The sequence below is a fragment of the Sander vitreus genome, chromosome 18, assembly GCF_031162955.1.
Source record: "Sander vitreus isolate 19-12246 chromosome 18, sanVit1, whole genome shotgun sequence".
Taxonomy (NCBI): domain Eukaryota; kingdom Metazoa; phylum Chordata; class Actinopteri; order Perciformes; family Percidae; genus Sander; species Sander vitreus.
Genome location: NC_135872.1, coordinates 29,429,696 through 29,448,169, shown reverse-complemented (window position 1 = coordinate 29,448,169; position 18,474 = coordinate 29,429,696). Strand labels below are relative to the sequence as shown.

Genomic DNA, 18,474 nt, shown 5'->3' with positions numbered 1-18,474 from the left:
CAACCAATGTGTGCCAATAGTGTTGCACTGATAGATAAATGAGACACTTTTCTGCAAACTTCATTTGTGAATCACAAATTATATTCATACTTAACCCTCACTTTTTTTTATTGAGCATCTGAAAAAAATACTTATTTAAAGGTGTTTAATTGCAGTATGTCTTCGTAAGAGAACCCTATAACGTGATGTAAACTTTAATCATCTGCATAACGTTTTTTTCATAGACCTATAGTGCAGAGTAATATCTATGATAGTAGATAATATATCATTGCTTTTGAAGGTTTGTCTGCTCAAATTAAAAACCGGGAAGTATTGTAAAAAAAATAAAAACAAGTAAAAGAAATAGCAGTTCTGGTATCAGCCACACATTATTGGTTCACATTTAAAGGGGTGATAGAATGGTTATATACGGTATTTCATGCTGTTCCTTAAGGTCTCCTAATAGGGTATGTAACATTGGTTGGGCTGAAAATGTCTCTTTTGCTGTTTTTTTTTTTGCCCTAATGTTACCCTGTTAAATGGGACTGGACTGAAACGAGAGCTTTTCGGCTTTATATGGTCTGCTCGTGAATATTTAGATGAGCTGCACGCTGATTGGTTGAGCTTAGCACACACACACACACACACACACACACACACACACACACACACACACACACACACACACACACACACACACACACACACACAGACACACACACACGTTCCCCTCTGTGCCCATGTCCCCGCCCTCCCCCACCGCCACCACACACACACACACACACACACAATCCCTTTTTTCCTCAGCGGCAGCTTTCTTTACACTGTCCATTAACGTTCCAAAGACAACGTTACAGACATGTCCAGGCATGCCCGCTATGCCGCTGGCTTCAAACTTGATTTCTGCCCGGCCAACACACAAACTCATCAACTAATCTTACTGTACAAAGCACGAGATACAGAGTTTCGTTACAGTGTATTCATCCTCCTGTGTGTCGCGCACACACACACACACACACACACACCAATGCTTTCGACACCGTTCTCTGAGGATCCATGTTGGAAAAAAAAAGTTAACGTACCGTGAACCGCCGCCGGTCAGGCAGCTCCTGCACACCGCCCATTGCGAGTTCACTGCACCACTGATTTACATCCACATGTACCGCTCAATTGTCCGCTTTTCTCTGGGCCAGTATTCCGTATCTCCTGAGAGAGCTCCAGCCAGCGTGCAGTGGGGTCTGACAGTCCAGGCAGAAAGCCAGCGATCCGGGAAAGCTGTCATGGCATACTGTGGAGTTGTTGAACTCCGAAACAGTCGTACTAAATTTGCAATTAGCCATCAATTTTTGTAAAACGGCCCATATTTGAGCTTTATATATACGATTTCTCGCATAAAAAAGGATCAGAAGTGAATTTAGTAATGCAAGAGCAGGCGAACAATGTAAAAAGTGTCTGAGATTTGCGCAACCTAGATTTAGAAGACTAACTGACCTCAGATCAGTTAGTGGCCTATGTAAATTTTGGGGCGTTACAAAGATAGAAGGTAGAGCCAAATGAGGAAGAATTGAGAAGTTGACGTCAACTTTTAGCTTTGTTCAAATTCTCCCGTTTTCAGCAGCATTTTCAAATTGTGAGATTTGCAGAGGAAAGAGGTGTCAATGGGATTTTGAGGTTCTATGTATGTCCTAGTTACCCTCCAAACTGTTGTTTTTCAACTATGACAAGGTAAAATCGGTTTTGCATTCTATCACCCCTTTAATATAGTTATGACAGTCAATGTCATTATAGAATCCATAGCTTTAAGATGTCAAACAAATTTGTCTGCAGCTCTCATTAATTTTATGTGATGCAGACAAGTTGGATGATCACGTCAGTATCCCAAGGAACTACGTTGATACTGTATGATTCTGCAGTGCATGCTTTACATCAGTGCCATTACAGTAATTGGTGTAGAGAATTGAAATGTAAGGGTGTTAAGGTTGAAGGTTGGGATGCTGGTCATGTACTGTATGTAACCATGATTCTTTCCAACCTTAACCTGGGGTCTCATTTATAAACGTGGCGTACGCGCACAACGGGGCTGAAAATGTGCGTACGCCACTTCCCACGCAAAGGTTGTGATTTATAAAAAACAAACTTGATGGGAGAATGTACGGTCCTCCACGCAAACTCTGACCCATGCATACGCACATTTTGGAGACAATGGGAATTGGGGACGCAGATGGCCAAGTGGTGAACTGAAGTCAGACTGCAGAAAGTAAATGTGGGAATATTGATTACTCGTAATATTTTCAAGTATTGATGCCTAACGCACATTTCTTCACTGCATATCATCCACGTTATCATGAAGATTAAATCCAGCAGTGTTATTTGCGCTTGTTCGGAGTGATAATTGTTCCATAAACACCTCCAACTCAAATCTTAAATAAAAATGTATTCTTAATATTTAATCGGCGCTGTCTCACCGTCACAGAGTCCGCTACGGAGCACAGGAGGAGGAGATCACTTGACTCCATGGAATACAGGACAGCATCAAATACCCTAGCATTAGATAACGGCAGAACCCAGTATAAATAACTAAATATCTGTCTTTAATACTCTGCATACATCATCAAATGTCAAAGTCTGGAAATACAGACGTTAAGCTCTCGCGCAATCGTTACACTTAATGTCCTCATTATCAGTCCGAACTTTAATACTGTTCGTGACAAAACCTGAATGAAGAAAAGTGTGTTTGCCTATTACACTTTCGTGTTCAAATTGTATCTCCCCACTAACTGATGCTGTGCTGTTGGCAAGGTGTCTAAAATCACAAATTGTTGTAAACATATAAATACTGCGGTGACCCCATGCGTAATGCTGCATGATGGCACTGCTGGCTCTGCAGGCACTAATATGTCGATTTAAATTCCCTAAAGCCGTGCTCTCAACAGGTACTTTATTTAGTACCACCTCCGTTGAGGTTCCAAGCAAGCTGAGGCGATACCAAAAGGTGACGTGAAAGCCTGCAGACTACTGATTTGTCAGAGAATCGTCACTAATCACTGTGTCATCAGTGCTAGCGACAGGACCCTGGTCTGGATCTCTACTCATCGCCGGCGGCTAATCCAGCTTCTTCAGACGGCGTCCGCAGGAGCTCTCGCCTGGCCTCTCTGTCCGTTCCTGTTTCGGCCGGCGCGGCGTCAGAAAGGATCATCCTGCAGCTTCGGGATTGAGGCATCGTGGCGGCTCTGGGCTTACCTTCCCCGGAGTTCCGCGAGCTGCCTGCTCAGGTCGGATGCATCTCGCCAGTTCTCCTGCCTCCTGCTCCCGCCTCCTGCTCCCGCGGCGGTTCGCGGTCGCCCCTCCTCGTGCCCTGCCGAAGAGGCGCGGTGCGGGTTCCCTCAGCCTGGCGGCTGCTGCGGCCATGCCAAGTGGGTCATCTGACACAGCTCTTCAATCCCTGGCCGGCTCTCTTCAGTCCATGGACGCGAGGCTGCAGTCCATTGAACGCTTGCCCGCTTTCGTTGGGTCCTCAACCGCCGCCACCACTGTGGCCTCCATGTCTCTGCCGGCGCACGGTTTTTCTCAGCCGCCCCCTACAGTCCCTGGAGAAGCCGACTTTTCCCTGGCCACCTCTGCTCCGTTCATAGGTAGGCCTTATATTCCCGCTGCTGCCAACATTTCTGGGTGCTTGCGGGCGAAACTCCTGCAGGGCAAGGATGTAAACCTGGTGAGCCTAATTCTGCCTTCCCCGGAATGCGATAAAAATCTGGTGTCCGGGGACGGGTTTTCAGCAGTGTTCAAGTCCACAAATCCCAGGTTGTGGAAGCTGTCCATAGGGCAGTTCTTGGTTGCTTTCGGGTTTACTTCGGGACGTTATTTGCTCTGTGTACCCAGGTAGGAGGCCAGAACTGGACTCCTACTTAGCGCTGATTGGGAATCTGAATCTGAAGTATGGAAGGGGGGGGCCCGCCTCGTAATTTTGCTAATTAATTGGCTGACTCTGTGTTTGTGGATCACCTGCTCTTCGGGCTTTCTAAGGGTTTTAGAGTGGGCATGCTCGACGTTCCTTCCTTCTCGTTTGTCGCTAGGAATCTCCTTCTGCGGTCTACGACCCCGCAACCGTTTCGCGGCTGCTGGCGTCGGAGGTCGTTAAGGGGTACAGCATCGGACCCTTTAGCTCGTCTCCGTTCACTGTGTTTCGCGTCAGTCCCATCGGCGTGGCTACTAGGAAGTATTCTGGGAAGAAACGCCTAATCTTTGATTTATCAGCGCCGCACAACGGGCCTGTCGCGAGCATCAATAGTCTTATTCGCTGTCCCCTTTTCTCTGCATTATGCCACTGTGGATAACGCCATTAAATTGATCAAGCTGGCAGGGGTTGGCGCTTGGCTCTCCAAGGCGGACATCACCGACGCATTTAAAGTAGTGCCCATTCACCCTTCGCAGTGGCCCCTCTTCGGTTTTAGGTGGGACTCTAAGTTCTTATTTCGGGGTGCGTTTAACCTTCGGCTGCTGCAGCAGCCCGTGCATTTTCAACTACGTTTCCGAGGCCCTGTGCTGGATCCTGCTTAACAGGGTGAGGGTGCCCTCGGTGCTTCATTTGCTGGACGACTTTCTTCTTGTAGCCCCCCCCTCCACGATGGCTCCGGCGCGTCCCTGGGCAAACTGCGGCGCTGTTTTGGGTCCCTCGGCGTCCCCCTGACCATCGGCCCCGCCACATGCCTGGAGTTTCTCGGCATTACTTTAGATTATGTAAGCATGAAAGCGTCTCTCCCGCACGATAAATTGATGCGCGTTCGCAGCATCGCTGCGTCCCATTCTTCCGCCGTCTCCATCTCTAAACATGAGTTGCTCTTCCTTCTCGGGCATTTCAATTTTGCATGCGCGTAATCCCGCAGGGGCGCTCATTTATTTCCCGGATGCTGGACACAGCATCCTCCGTCTCTCAATTGCACGATCGCGTGTCCCTAGATGACGGGTGCCGCTCCGATTTGCGTTATTGGTCTCACCTTCTGGAGCATTGGAATGGGGTCTCCTTCTTTTATGATGAGTTAGTGCATTCTTCTGACTCTCTGTGGTTTTTCACCGATGCTGCCCCTTTCGCGGGTTTTGGGGGATTTTTTCAGGACCAGTGGTTCGCAGGTCACTGGCCTCCCAATTTTTCCCAGTCCGATTCCTCAGCCCTGCATGAGATCTACCCCATTGCAGTAGCCTGCCACATCTGGGGGCATCACTGGAACTGGAACGCATCTCAGTCATGTGTGATAACCAAGCAGTTGTCAGTATAATCAATAGAGGGCGCTCATCGTGTAGCAAAATCATGCCGTTCATGAGAAGCATCACATGGTCTGCGGTTATGAATAATTTCATCATCACCGCCCGTCATGTCCCCGGGCATTTTAACAATGTGGCTGATGCGTTTTCATTTTCAGACCTTTCGAAGCCTCTGCCCGTCAGCCAGGCCTGTCCCGGTATAGCTTCCCTTTCTCCAAGAGCTAGCACTGCATTAAATCTAAACCCCTTGCAACATTATCTAGATTCTTCTAGGATGTACATGAGGAAAGGTCTAGCGGCTTCCACTCTTAAAACCTATGATTTTGCCTGGCATACATTTTCTTTATTTTGTGTAATCATTTGTGTACCTCTCAGACCAGTTCTTGTTAAAAGCATTTGTGCCTTCATATGTTATTGCACTGATACTCGCAACTTCAAGGTGCAGTATACTCGTGGGTTGATTGCAGGTATTCAGTTTCACATTAAATGTTACGATCCATCGTTTCCAAGCCTCCTTTCTAATCAGGCTATAAAATTGCTGTTGAAAGGCGTCTCTAAAGCTCACCCTTATTCCCCTGACTTCAGGCAGCCTATCACTTTCGGTATTCTACATAAACTAGTGTCGACACTCAGGATAGGGTTTTTTTCCCCTTACATAGACACACTTCTGGAGTCTGTTTTCCTGTTAGCTTTGTACGCATTTCTCAGATGCGGTGAATTTGCTACTCCTTTTAAATCCTTCAACCCCGATAGTGATATTACTTTCTCTGATCTGGCCTTTCATGCTAATCATTACTGCTTACATCTTAAGCATTCTAAACGTGAAGGAGCTTGCTCAGTTGTTGTCGCCTGCACAGATACACTATTTTGCCCATTTAAATCCATGTTAAATTATCTTACAGCAAGGCCTTCTACTAACTCCCTCGCGCCTCTGTTCATTATTTCGGGGGATTGTCCCTTGTCTAAAGGGTGGTTTAAGCAACATCTGGAAGCATTTCTCCTCAAATCTGGCATTTCACCGCAGCATTATTCAGGGCATTCATTCAGGATAGGGGCTGCAACCACGGCAGCCAATCAAGGAATGTCTCGGATCTCGCTGCAAAGGCTGGGTCGGTGGTCTTCTTTGGCTTACTCTGCATACATTCGTCCTGACGTCAACGTCGTCCTCACAAATCAACGATCCCTAAAGCTATAATCTGGTAAGCTTGGTATAACCTGTGGTGGTGTTTTTATTGGGGCACGGGTGGCATGTCTCACATCCATGAGCAATCCCGTTCATGTCGAACTAGAGATATAAGTGCAATGGTAAAAAGAAGATGGTTTATGTTTACGGCTACATTGCCGTAAACGGCGGCGATGCCTTTATTTCCTTCATGTTTACCGGCCGAGTTGCCGTAACAGCATATAACCGGTGGTGGTGTAATTCTTCAGCTAGCGTTCACTTCGACAGGAATTTCCTGTTCATATAGTACTTCAAATTGATAGCCTAAATCAATAGATTTAATTAAAAACAATACGGGAGCTATGTGTCATTCTATGTACCGGGCTGAGTTGCGTACTGTGTTGCCAGCCTGAGTTGCGTATCGGCGGAGATGCCATGTTTTACCGGCCTGAGTCGCCGATGACCGAAATACGGGCAGTATTTCGCTTGCTGTTTCGGTACGGATCACTGTTTTTTGCCTTTCTGTTTCAGCTCCGTGCCACATGGTGGTAAGCTACATATTTTATTAATAAAATCGTATTTAATTTTCGTGTGTACTATTTCCTTCATGTTCCAATTTCAGTCACGTTTTGGGGGTTACATCATGGTTCCATACCCCTATATTAAATGTATTAATATATCAAATGTATTAATATAACGATGGACTTCAATCTCCAATACAATGTTCAGATTATGCTCTTGTACAATAAAACATTTTGCATATATGCAAACAGTCTCTCCTGATTGAAATGTTCTCCAAATCCCAGTAAGAAAAGGTTGATTTTCCTGGTTGAATTTGAGGGAGCCTTTAAAATACAGAAGCCTTGATGATGATTTTATGATGTATTCTGGAAACAGGCCATGGTAGAATAACCATATGAGCAGATGACAGTCTCAAATGAAGAAAAAATATCTGGACTCAGGACAGGTAAAAAGCTCCTCACATTGAAATGCATGAGGCCACCTCTTGAATAAAAATGAGGAGATGATGATGAGTGATTGACAGGAAGATATCTGATGAGTGTGAGGAGAGTCTTTCAGAGACAAAGTTTAATGTAGAACAAGTTCTGGGGACTAATGACCCTACGACCAGGGCTCTTAAATAAATAAGGTTTTGAACATTTCACAACCAGGATAAGAAACGTGAGTTCTGGCCTTGGACAGAGGTATGATAGAGCTTCAAGGGAGGGTTGGGGATCTGAAGTTTTGGAGATTGACCCATACGGACTAAAAGTTAGAATATTCTAAGCTTGGTTGCATTGATTTTGACCATTCTTGATCAGTCCAAGTCGTGTAAGTCTTATAGTGCACTATTGACCTTATGTGGCCGACCATGTTGTAGTTTAATTCACAGTTTTGTTTTCTATCTTCTGGTGGCTAAGGCTAGCTAAACTGTAGTAAGCTTCAGTCAAAGTCCTGGGCGGTTCACACAGCATGCTGTAGGCTACATGTCTCAAAGTTGGGAACACACACCCTTATTTCTGAGGAGGTAACTACTACATCCACCACATATACAGTATCAGATTAAAAAGACCATCTTTAATGCAAAGTTACGTATATCCTTAACTATCTCATAACTAGCTCAACTAGTTTACTTTGTGTTGCAATAGTGCATTAGCTTAGCATTAGTTCTATGGTAAAAAATACAAGCACTGAGGCTTAACTAAGCGTAATGCAGGTTATTAATTTATTAACATTACTTGCAGCTGATTTTTGTTATAAAATACAACTTTTCAACCAGTTATGTAATATTTTTAATAATATATGTTCACAATAATACCCTCATGTCACTGAAATGAGTCACTACTGCGTTAGACGTACAGTATTAGCACATTTCAAACATCCACACTGACAATCACTTTTGTTATAGTATTAACAAAATAAAACACAGATACCAACACGTTCTGACAGATTTAGCTGATCCCAGAGCAGTGTAGGTAAATTGATCTGCTTTACGTAAATAGCAATTGATTTTGTCAGACTGCTGTAGGTCAATATTAAAACATGGGTTGCGCCTTTAAAGCTTCATGCCATGAACAGGGTTCAATATAGCACCAAAAGAAACATATTCAGGGTCTTCCCTGATTCTATTTTAATTATGCACTAATATTTATCATATTGTATGTTTTGTGTAAAGCATTTTGTGATTTTTTTATCTGTGAAAAGCGCTATAAAAATACATTTTACTTATTGTATTCAGAAGCAGCTGTCTGCCATATGGAAATTCCTGGAGCCTGATTTCAACTGAGGCTCTGGCTGAACTCTTTATCTAGTGTGAGGGATGAGCTGAGAGATGACTGCCATGCTATCTCACATCTGGAGGGCAGACCACGGGGAAGAGCAAACACCCTTTACCTCCAACCTCAAACATATCTCGGAGCTGCTTAGACCTGCACTGTTAATTAATTACAATTCCTGTTAGTACATCTTGCATCTTATTTTTGTAGGTTTTGGTTTTCTTAATGTGTACTTAATAAGGTAATTAAGATGTGAGATCAATGAATGTGGCAGCGATGCTAACAAAATCTAACAGGGCGAGAAACACCAATGTAAGCATCCATCAATAACTTTATTTTATGTATGTTCTAAATAAATAACTTAATTTGATACTATTATTGGGAAAATAGGACTTTCTTAAAGACAAAATTAAAACTGAAGTAAATTTGCATTGATTGATTGATTATTGGAAATTGTATTCCCATATTTGCATATGTTTAATAAGTATATGTTTGCTTGCAGATAAAATTCAGATTTTTGCATGTGTGATGTTGCTGTGCTTTCAGCCTTTAACTTTGGTGGTTTTCTATATTTGCTTCTTCTGCCATCAAATCCCATGTCCAACAGTGAATGTATCCACTAACGTGGTGTGTGTGTGTGTGTGTGTGTGTGTGTGTGTGTGTGTGTGTGTGTGTGTGTGCGTGCGTGTCACAGCCTGATCTTCCTGTGTGCCACAGGGCTCCATCACAGAGCCACTGTTGTTCCTTCGGCACCATGAACACACCGTCCTGCTGCCACAAAAACTCACTGGAACACCAAATGTGGATTAATCCGCTGCTGAAAATAGTCCCCAACAAATAATAATAATAGTAATAATTGTATTTGCATAGCAGTTTTAAATGTTAAGCACACAGTGATTTCCAGATAAAAAGATTTACAGGATATTTATTAGGAATCAGAAACCCATGTAAAATTTCTTGACCATAGGAAAATATATATAACACTAGCGTTATCCTTGGGGAATGTATACAGCATCTTCCTATTTAATCTTGGCTACCAATGATGTCAGGGTCATCTCTGCCATCAGTGACATATTTTCAGTCTTGTTCTGTGCATATGGGAAGAATGTGGACAGCATTCACGCACTGCACATACCCCAAAAACAAAATCCTTCCTCTCTCACATAACCATGTCACAGTTAGTCATAAACAATTGAAGATTTTCAAAATGTGTGTCATGGCTGCCAGGAAGGGTTTCACCACCATCAAAGCTGATGCATGCTGGTGTCCTCTTTCTTAGTCTTCACACAGAGTCTGCTGCAAACTCAGCTTCTATGTCCCCTTCTTTAGTATTAACTCACCATCCTTGGGGTCTGTCTGTTGAAGATGATTTTGCTGCAGATATAAGATAACTGAATTATAGTCTCATACATTGGATGGCATTCAGAAAGCTGCGCATGCTTTGCAATGGTTAGATATAAATGTTTAGATCGGCAATTCAAGAAATTGTGAACAGACTGAAAAACACAGAGAGGGACAGTAAATACATGTTTCAACTGTGTGCATGTTTTGGCATGTCATTTGCACAGCATAGTCGATGCGGAGCTTGACAACAATCAAAGCACATGTGGTAACAGCAAGGCCCTGTATTTTGACAGCGGGAAACAAAAGAGGAACATAGTCTACGTCTGCATCTGATCTTTATAAATGATCCAGATTCCATGACATGATTATGTGATTATATCGGAGTTAGGTTTCATTTACAGTGGCATATGAACAAATAACTCAACCATGGCTGTATGTGTAGCTCCTGCTTCCTACCTGGCTCGGTATAATTGAAGAGGATCATTGAAGCTTGTAATACAATAATGATAACTGATTGTATTGCTGCTATCCAGTAGTGATACATGAGCAGCTCTAATGCGACACCTTGATGATCAGTTAGAGGAGCAGTGGAGCTCTGTGCAGATCATCCTGCATTGTCCAAAGGGACTTGGCATGATAGAGAGCGTAATAGCTCCAACCAGCTTCTCCGCCCCGAAGAGGTGAGGGGAGAAGACACTAAATAATGTTTCCTTTCTCCTTACCTCTCCTGTTCATTTAGAAGCAGAGACTAATTTTACTCAGCCTCTCTGGGTCTTTCAGCTTTTCTCTTCTCATTTTGCTGCTTGCTAGTGGAATCACAGAGAGCTCCATCCATTTAAGGTAACACACGCATCAATAAATCCTAGCTTGGCATCTAATAGGGCTTTCTCAAGACAACACTGGAGCCTCATTGGGGTGCACCTGCCCTTGCAAATGCTTACACAGATTTAAACTTGGCGATGGTGTATGGGCATGAGCATGTGCTGGTATGGAAGTACATGAGTGTTCAGTATGTGGGTGGGAATTGCATCTCCATGCTCAAGCTGTTACAATGGGGTATTTTGTGCAGAGCAAGCCTTCATCACCCAAAACAGTTTGTAGGCCATTGATGAACACATTCAGTGATACATGATTTTAATATCATTCTCCATGTGTGGAAGGACTAAAGAGCTGTGTGTGTTCACATTATTAGGGCTGCTATGAATCTCAGCGTATCGTTTGCCCTTTCCCCCTGCCTGGAGCATTAGAATGTCGAGCTCTGCTGTCTGCGTGGTGGATTCATCACAGATTACTTTATTCCTCTGTTTTGTAAGACTTTCTAGAACTAATACTTACTACTACGACAACTGTTCTGTAAATTATTAGTTAATGAATAGTTATTAATAAAGCTAGTAGTTACAACTTATAAAGCCCTTATAAAGGGTCTTATTAGAAAGTGGTGCTCTAATATCTTTGGTTTGATTATCTTGTCCTCTATTATCTGCCAGCGTGTAGAACACACTCACATTTAGTCTAAGGGAATCACTTTTCTACAGAGTTGATGGAGCAAAGAACTTGAGATAATGCTAAGTGACTCCAAGTAATTTTAACATGTGGGCCCCATCAATGTCCCTGAGAACAATTACCACAGTAAATGTTCCACATTACAATATAATGCAATTAAACTACGTTTGCTTTACAAATATGCTTGAAGAGCTCAATACTATGACTTGCCATATTTGATGGCTTTAAATTGTGCAAAAGCTGTTTACTTCAGTTCTGAGGAAGTAGGCTATAGGATTACATGGTTAAACAGAATCCTGAAGGTTTGATCAGATCATATCTGATTGTGAGAAGGCTGATCTTTTCTTCTTTATATTTTGATGAACTACAAAAACAAAATAACTGCACAGCCTTGAGACAACTGGTTATGATGACACTAGCTGTTCCAGTGTGATTTTTTATTTTTATCAAGACAAATTTTTATCTGGATGGGTCCCAACATCAAATTTGCTGGCCCTGTAGTCTGACATGTTAGATTATGTCTCTGTCTGGCTTATATACTAATTACAATGTAAACAAGCCGGTATCTCAGACAGATTATTTAAACTACTTTAGTTAGAGGTAACTGAAAGTGGGCACACCTGTAATGTCACTAATAAGCACAAGAAAACCATGTACAATTAGGGCAAGCATATGGTTAGTCACAGTCGAGCCAGGACATTGGGGCTGTGATGGATGTTTTAGTTGTAATTTTACCCTTCACCTACGTTCTCTTTTCCGTATAAATTTGGCTAACCTAGGGTTTGTTTACAACCCGAATGATTGGAGACTTGTGCATGTTAGCAATGACGCCACATTCCAAGATTTCTGCAGTCACTATGGTGAGCACAATGTTCTTTAACTGACAGAACCAAAGAACAGAGCTAAACAAATGAATAAATGAAATAAAACAAATAAAAGGTGTAACAAACTGTAGGACACTCAAAAACCAATGCTCTGATTCATCAGGTAAAAACTAGGCGGTAAAAATAATGGCGGTAGCATCAGTGACATCACCCATTAGTGTGTGGACTGCCGTTTTGAAGCCAGCTGTTTCCTTTTTGGCCGTCAGCATCTTGGCATTTTGGAGCCTGATGTGAACATATTTGAACGATAGGGTGGAGCTGGGGAGGATGAGGCGGCCAAGCCAGTATTGTGTATGGTTGCAATGGCACTGCGCTAAGCTAAATGCTAAATGGGAAAGTTCCAGATTTCTAACCCTTCTGAAGCGAGTCATCCAGCAGAGATTTACCGGCTGATAATCACGGACCTCCTGGTACTGGCGCAATTTATCTGCATGTACGGCAGTAAAACTGTCCATACAGTTATCAGATAACGCTAGTGCTAGCTAGCTAGCCTTGGTTGGCAAAGTGCTACAGAACGCTGAACAAGACATTTTTATGCAACCAAAATGATGACTTTGATGATGTGAAAACACACACTGAGAGGGGCAAAGTTTAGGATGAAAACACAGACAAACACCCAAAAACAAGTTCCGGTCTATTTTGAGGTCCACAGTGCCATGGTTAGCATTGCTAAGCCTCTGTCCTGATTGACAGGTCCTATAGCATCCCCTGCTTTATCCTCTATTTTAAAATAAATCAGACCATAATTTATTAAATTTATTGTATTGAAGAAGAACTTAAACTAGCGATTGACACCATCTATTCATTAATCAGAATAGATGGTCAGAAGTAGTCTCATTTTCTCACAGACTTCTATAGAAACAGACTTCTTTTTGGAGCCAGTGGAGTCGCCCCCTGCTGGAAGTTAGAGAGAATGCAGCTTTAAGACGCTTCAGCATTGGCTTCATTTTCAGGCCCGGAGGTTGCCACTTGGGTAGACATTATGCATATGTAATTGCATAGTTAGAAGTATAGTTATCACAGGCCTGAGAGATTTTCCAGGAAATGTGCAGATGCCAAGAAGTCACTTTTAAGAAGACAGTAAACTGCTAGCTTTGTGCAGCAGAGAGCTAAGCCACTTTTACCTTGAGACGACTGAGCATTTGTCATGCAGATTATGTGGTGCTATTTATGGTTTATGGTTCATTGGTTTTTACTGTGTGTTAATTTGCATTCTGCATCCCTAATTCAATGCAAAGTAAGGTGTACTGGAGGGGAGGCATCCACCATGTGTGGATTTGAAACTATTCTGACGGCACAGGTTCTTTTGTTGAAGTTAATATTCACCCATTCATATCAGTGTCATACTGACCTTATTGGTGCTCGCTTCTAGGGGCCACTGAAGACGTACATTTCAAAATCTTACACACAATTAATGTGGTTTGTTGGTTCCTAAAGCATTGACAACAGCCCACCAAGCTCATCAAAGTCTGGAGAAATTACCTTTAGTTGAAGAGTAGCTTACTTGTACTTCAAACTAAAAAAATGGTGTAATTCCAAACCCTAACAATAAACCTAACCCAAACAAAAGGTGAATTGTTCAATCTGACTCAGACCAAAGGTGTTTGAGCTTCCAAAAACCCATGAGCACATCTTATAAATTGCTGCAGTTTTGATATATAACCCAATGTGTCCACAGCATTTGTCATGGAGTGTGAACATTTTATGAATTTTTAGTAACTATTTATAAATCAATGCATTGCCATGAAAGGTGGCACAGACGTCCATATTTCCCAATACAAAAAATGAAGCCAACTGACTTTGGTGGTAGATAAACTGACATTCCAATCACCCCCAGTTGTTTAGTGCTATTTAGCAAATGTTAGCATGCTAACTTCTAACCCACCATAACCAAACCAAATTAGCTAGTTCAGTTTTAAGTTTGGAGCACATTCGTTAGCTGCAGCTGTGTGTATAAGCAGCTAACTTCTATGTACCAACTGTATGCTAATTCAAAGAAACATGCCACTGTTGCTGAGTTAAGCCACATATCTCCAACATTTTTACAAACCCTGAGAAATGCACAGTCTTGATTTTAATACAAATATTTTAGTTTGCAGCTGTCAATAGGAGACAGGAGAATGGCTGAAGGACAGGGAGGAATCTGAATATCTGGCACTGCTAATGTTGGCTGCCTTTTCTAGTCATGTCCTATATGGAAATGTGTTCCTGAAAGTGAAAGACTTCTATTTGAAATCCAGTTAGCCTGAAGAATACAAATGTTAAATGAGATATGGGACACATTATATCTATATCATCTACAATATATTAAAGCCTATTTAGAGATTTGTTTGAATAAGGCACTTCTTCATATTTCAGAAAGGGCAATATCCAAAGCGTTTATTAAGTCCTCTCTCTTTTTAAACTACTATTTCAGAGCTGGCTCACTAATAGTAATGACACCGGGAGAGTATAATATACTTTTAAGTGGTCTGGACATTCAGACTGAACTGGACCTCGGCTTTAATTTTACAGTAAGAAATGACATTGCTGAGATGGGTTAGAAGTGAAGAGAGATTTTCACAGCTTAATGACCCTCTATAAATAGAAGAATTACCTTGCAGACACCAGACAAATCACTACTGCAGTCATACACTTTCTATATCTAAGCTCTCCCTGTGGACCAGTGAATAATGATTATGAAAATTGGCCTAATTGTCTTGATATGGGCATTTCTTATGAGGTTCACAGGACTACAAACATATTGGTTAACGTAATCCCCAGAGGCTCTCAGGTGAAATCTGGACTGTAGAGTTTACATGGAAGGATATTTTTTATTAAGATCAAGAGGAACGTGGCATTCACATTAAATAGGAGAGCTGAGAGCTACATGTGTATGCCAGGTACACTCAGTGATACATTGCTGGGTACACTGATACATTCAAGTTTCACTACACAATTTATTTACCTGCCGACTAATCCTTGTCCTCATGAAGACCATCATTTTGCTACTTTTTACACAACTAGTTAAGGGAAAATCACCAACTTGTAAAGAGGCCGATGCCAGCGGCGTTAGGAGATGATCTCTCCTCCAAAGACAGATGTTGATGGGGGTGAGCTGGATGGAGAGGAAATAAGCCATCAATTTTCACTAGCAGGTTGTGTGTGTGCTGAACACTCCCCAGAACCACCTCCTCCCACTCCCTCTCACTGAGCACACTGTATGTCCAGACCCCATCTGGTGCCCGACGGCTGATTCTTCACATCCTGCTGCATTGTCTCCCTTTGGCCAATGAAACAAACAGTATTTTCCCACAGGAGTGCTTTCCCTGCTTGGATCAAAACCAACCCAAATGGAAAGAAAATGGAACAAAACAATGCATCCGGCAACATCTCTCCAACACATGCCATCTCTGCATCTAAAGCATCAATAGCCTACACACATTGTGTTTTTGGAGTAGAAACTACACCATTTCAGCTTTAATGTCCCTGCTGAGGTTTGAACTTATGGTGGCCAGCTAATGCATAGTTTATGACCTAAAGGGGAAAGAGTCCAGCCTGAGGGACTGGGAGGATCATCTGCCCTGGCGTGGGTCACCTTAAATCCTCAAGTCAACATGTTTATTTCCCCCAAGGTGCCTATCATGATTTTACACACCCCTATCTCGTGAGGTTATTACACTAGCTACATGGCAATGGTGGGATTATGCCGAGACAGAGCTCCTATAACTGACTGCACTGCACAGACAATATGCTAATCATCTGTCTTAAACCTACACTTTCAATATGTTATTGGAGTGAGATACATGTATGTTTACTTGTTTATTTAGAAAATACATTTATTCTGAAGCATTATTTTGCTGTACATTTTGTCTGGAGCTGGTTCTTAGTGGTTTGGACTTTGTAGTTCCAGGCTGGATAAAAAAGTCCAATGTCTTTGGGCAATGAATCCATAATTATGATTCTATAAATCAAGTTACGTAATGTAATATTTAGGCTAGCGTCATTCTGAGTATTTAGCATGAAAGCTAACAGTGTAATCCAGACTGGAACTGCAGTGTCTTTTCGGTCATTTGCACAATAATTCCGGAACGATATATCCACAACTGAACAGTTATCTTTTAGTATGAAAAGTTATGTTTTATTGTTAGCCCTGGCCATCTTGACTCCCATAATGCAGTGGATTGACCAATCAGAGGCTGTCTTCCTGACTGTGTCAGAGATGAATCTACAAATGCACTGCATAGTGATGTCTATGTGGTTGTGATCCATCAACATTGCTGATGTACATCCTCATATCCTGTCAGATCTATAGTTTTTCATTTTATACAGTTTCACCTGAAATGTGTTACTTTTCTGCTACATATACTAAACGTGGAACAGATGAGCCAAAATAATGATATAACAGCGTCAATGTAATAAATAATGTGTCGATTCTCATTTGAGCATTTGGAAAGTATTGTAAGGCGTGCACACAGGGCACATTGGGCATTGATGGATAGGTTTTATTGGGTTTTTACATATTTAATTTGACTGATTGACAGGGAAATGGACAGGAATTGATGTAAGGAGAAAGCCAGCTTACAATAAATAACACTAACCTGATACAAGTGCCCCAAAGTTAGCGATACTTGAGTAAAATAGTCTATTACTCTTTCCTTTCCTGGACCTCACTGATGTGATTGCACATGCTCATGGTATGCACATGCTGAATATATTCTGTATTCAAACACAAACACAAACACACACACAGACTCGTATTGTCATCATGTTGAACCCGAGATTTCATTGCTCTCCGTGCATAAACCGATTATTTTGTTAAATGAGCTAATGGATTTTGTTGAATGGAAATCCTATCGCCACCCTCAGAAGACTGTGCATCTTTGGATGTCAGTCACCCTTAATCTTGAGTAGTACAGATTTGTGTTCAGTGTGTTCACATATTTTATTTATATAAACATTTCACAATATGAAAACAGCTTTCAATCTCTAATGTTTTCTGTGTCATTTGTGCACTCTTACACCTTATTTCTGACAGTTCCCAGCTACTTGACTCCCCACATCGTCAGTGCCATGAGGTCACACACTTCCTTGGGTGCTTGCCAGCCAAAAGTGACGGGGCTCCCGAGTCAAAGTGAGGTTTCATCACAGAGGGAGGGCGTGGAAAGGGCGTGGGAAGGGGGCCCCCCGGTCTTCTGCACTGACACTGAAATATTGAGTGGGCCTGACTATGGCTTCTTGCTCCATAATCACCACTCTACCAGCAAGGGCCCATAGGCACACTTCACAGTTTCAGGGAAATGAAGCTAAAACATTAAAGTCTCTTCAAAGGCATACATGTATTGTACTGCTTTGATGTGTTTATTTGGAGGGGAGCAGCTTTAACTTGGGCTGGAGAGGTGTGAGAAATTAAGAGAGAGAAAAAGAAAAAGGAGCAGCAACATGCCACGTTGACAACTTCCTTACCCCTCCACTCAAGGCCAGTGGGATGGATTTGCTGAGTGGCTTAAAAACCTTTGAAATTAATATAATTCTAAACAAATTCAGTCTATGAGAAGTGGCAAATAGCTTAAGGGATTAGAAGGTTTTAATTTGTAAAACAAATGGCTGGAACGAGATACAGAAGCTGCATGAATTGGCTTCTCAATCCACAACTGCCTCACTTTGCAAATGAAAATGGCTTTATAGAAGGTTATATGGGGTTGACTCCAAGTCAAACTGAAAAATAAACTCTTTATTCACAAGTTCTAAGGTGTTAGAGAACTTGTTAGCCTGAATAGTAAAATCTTTATCAGTAAGACTGTCCTTACTACAGAAATGCCTGCATCTGTAGTTTGTTAAAATGCCTAAAACAAACAAACTACGTGAAGGAACTTGTTTTGGTGGAACCTGTACTTTCAAAAGTAGTTTTAGTCATGCAACAGAAAACTCTGATTGGACAGATAGTCTAGCTAGCTGTCTGGATTTACCCTGCAGAGATCTGAGGAGCAGTTCACCATAGTCCTCACAAATCCACCGGAGTTTAGAACACCAACACAAAGGAAGAAAAGGGGACGCTGAAAATGAGGGACATCTGGCGGAATTTCCA

At 42.2% G+C, this 18,474-nt stretch overlaps 1 pseudogene; it reads left to right on the top strand.

The window, feature by feature from the left end:
- Positions 1-3,256: 3,256 nt before the first annotated feature.
- Positions 3,257-17,663, top strand: LOC144533128 (uncharacterized; annotated as a pseudogene).
- The last annotated feature ends 811 nt before the right edge of the window (positions 17,664-18,474 follow it).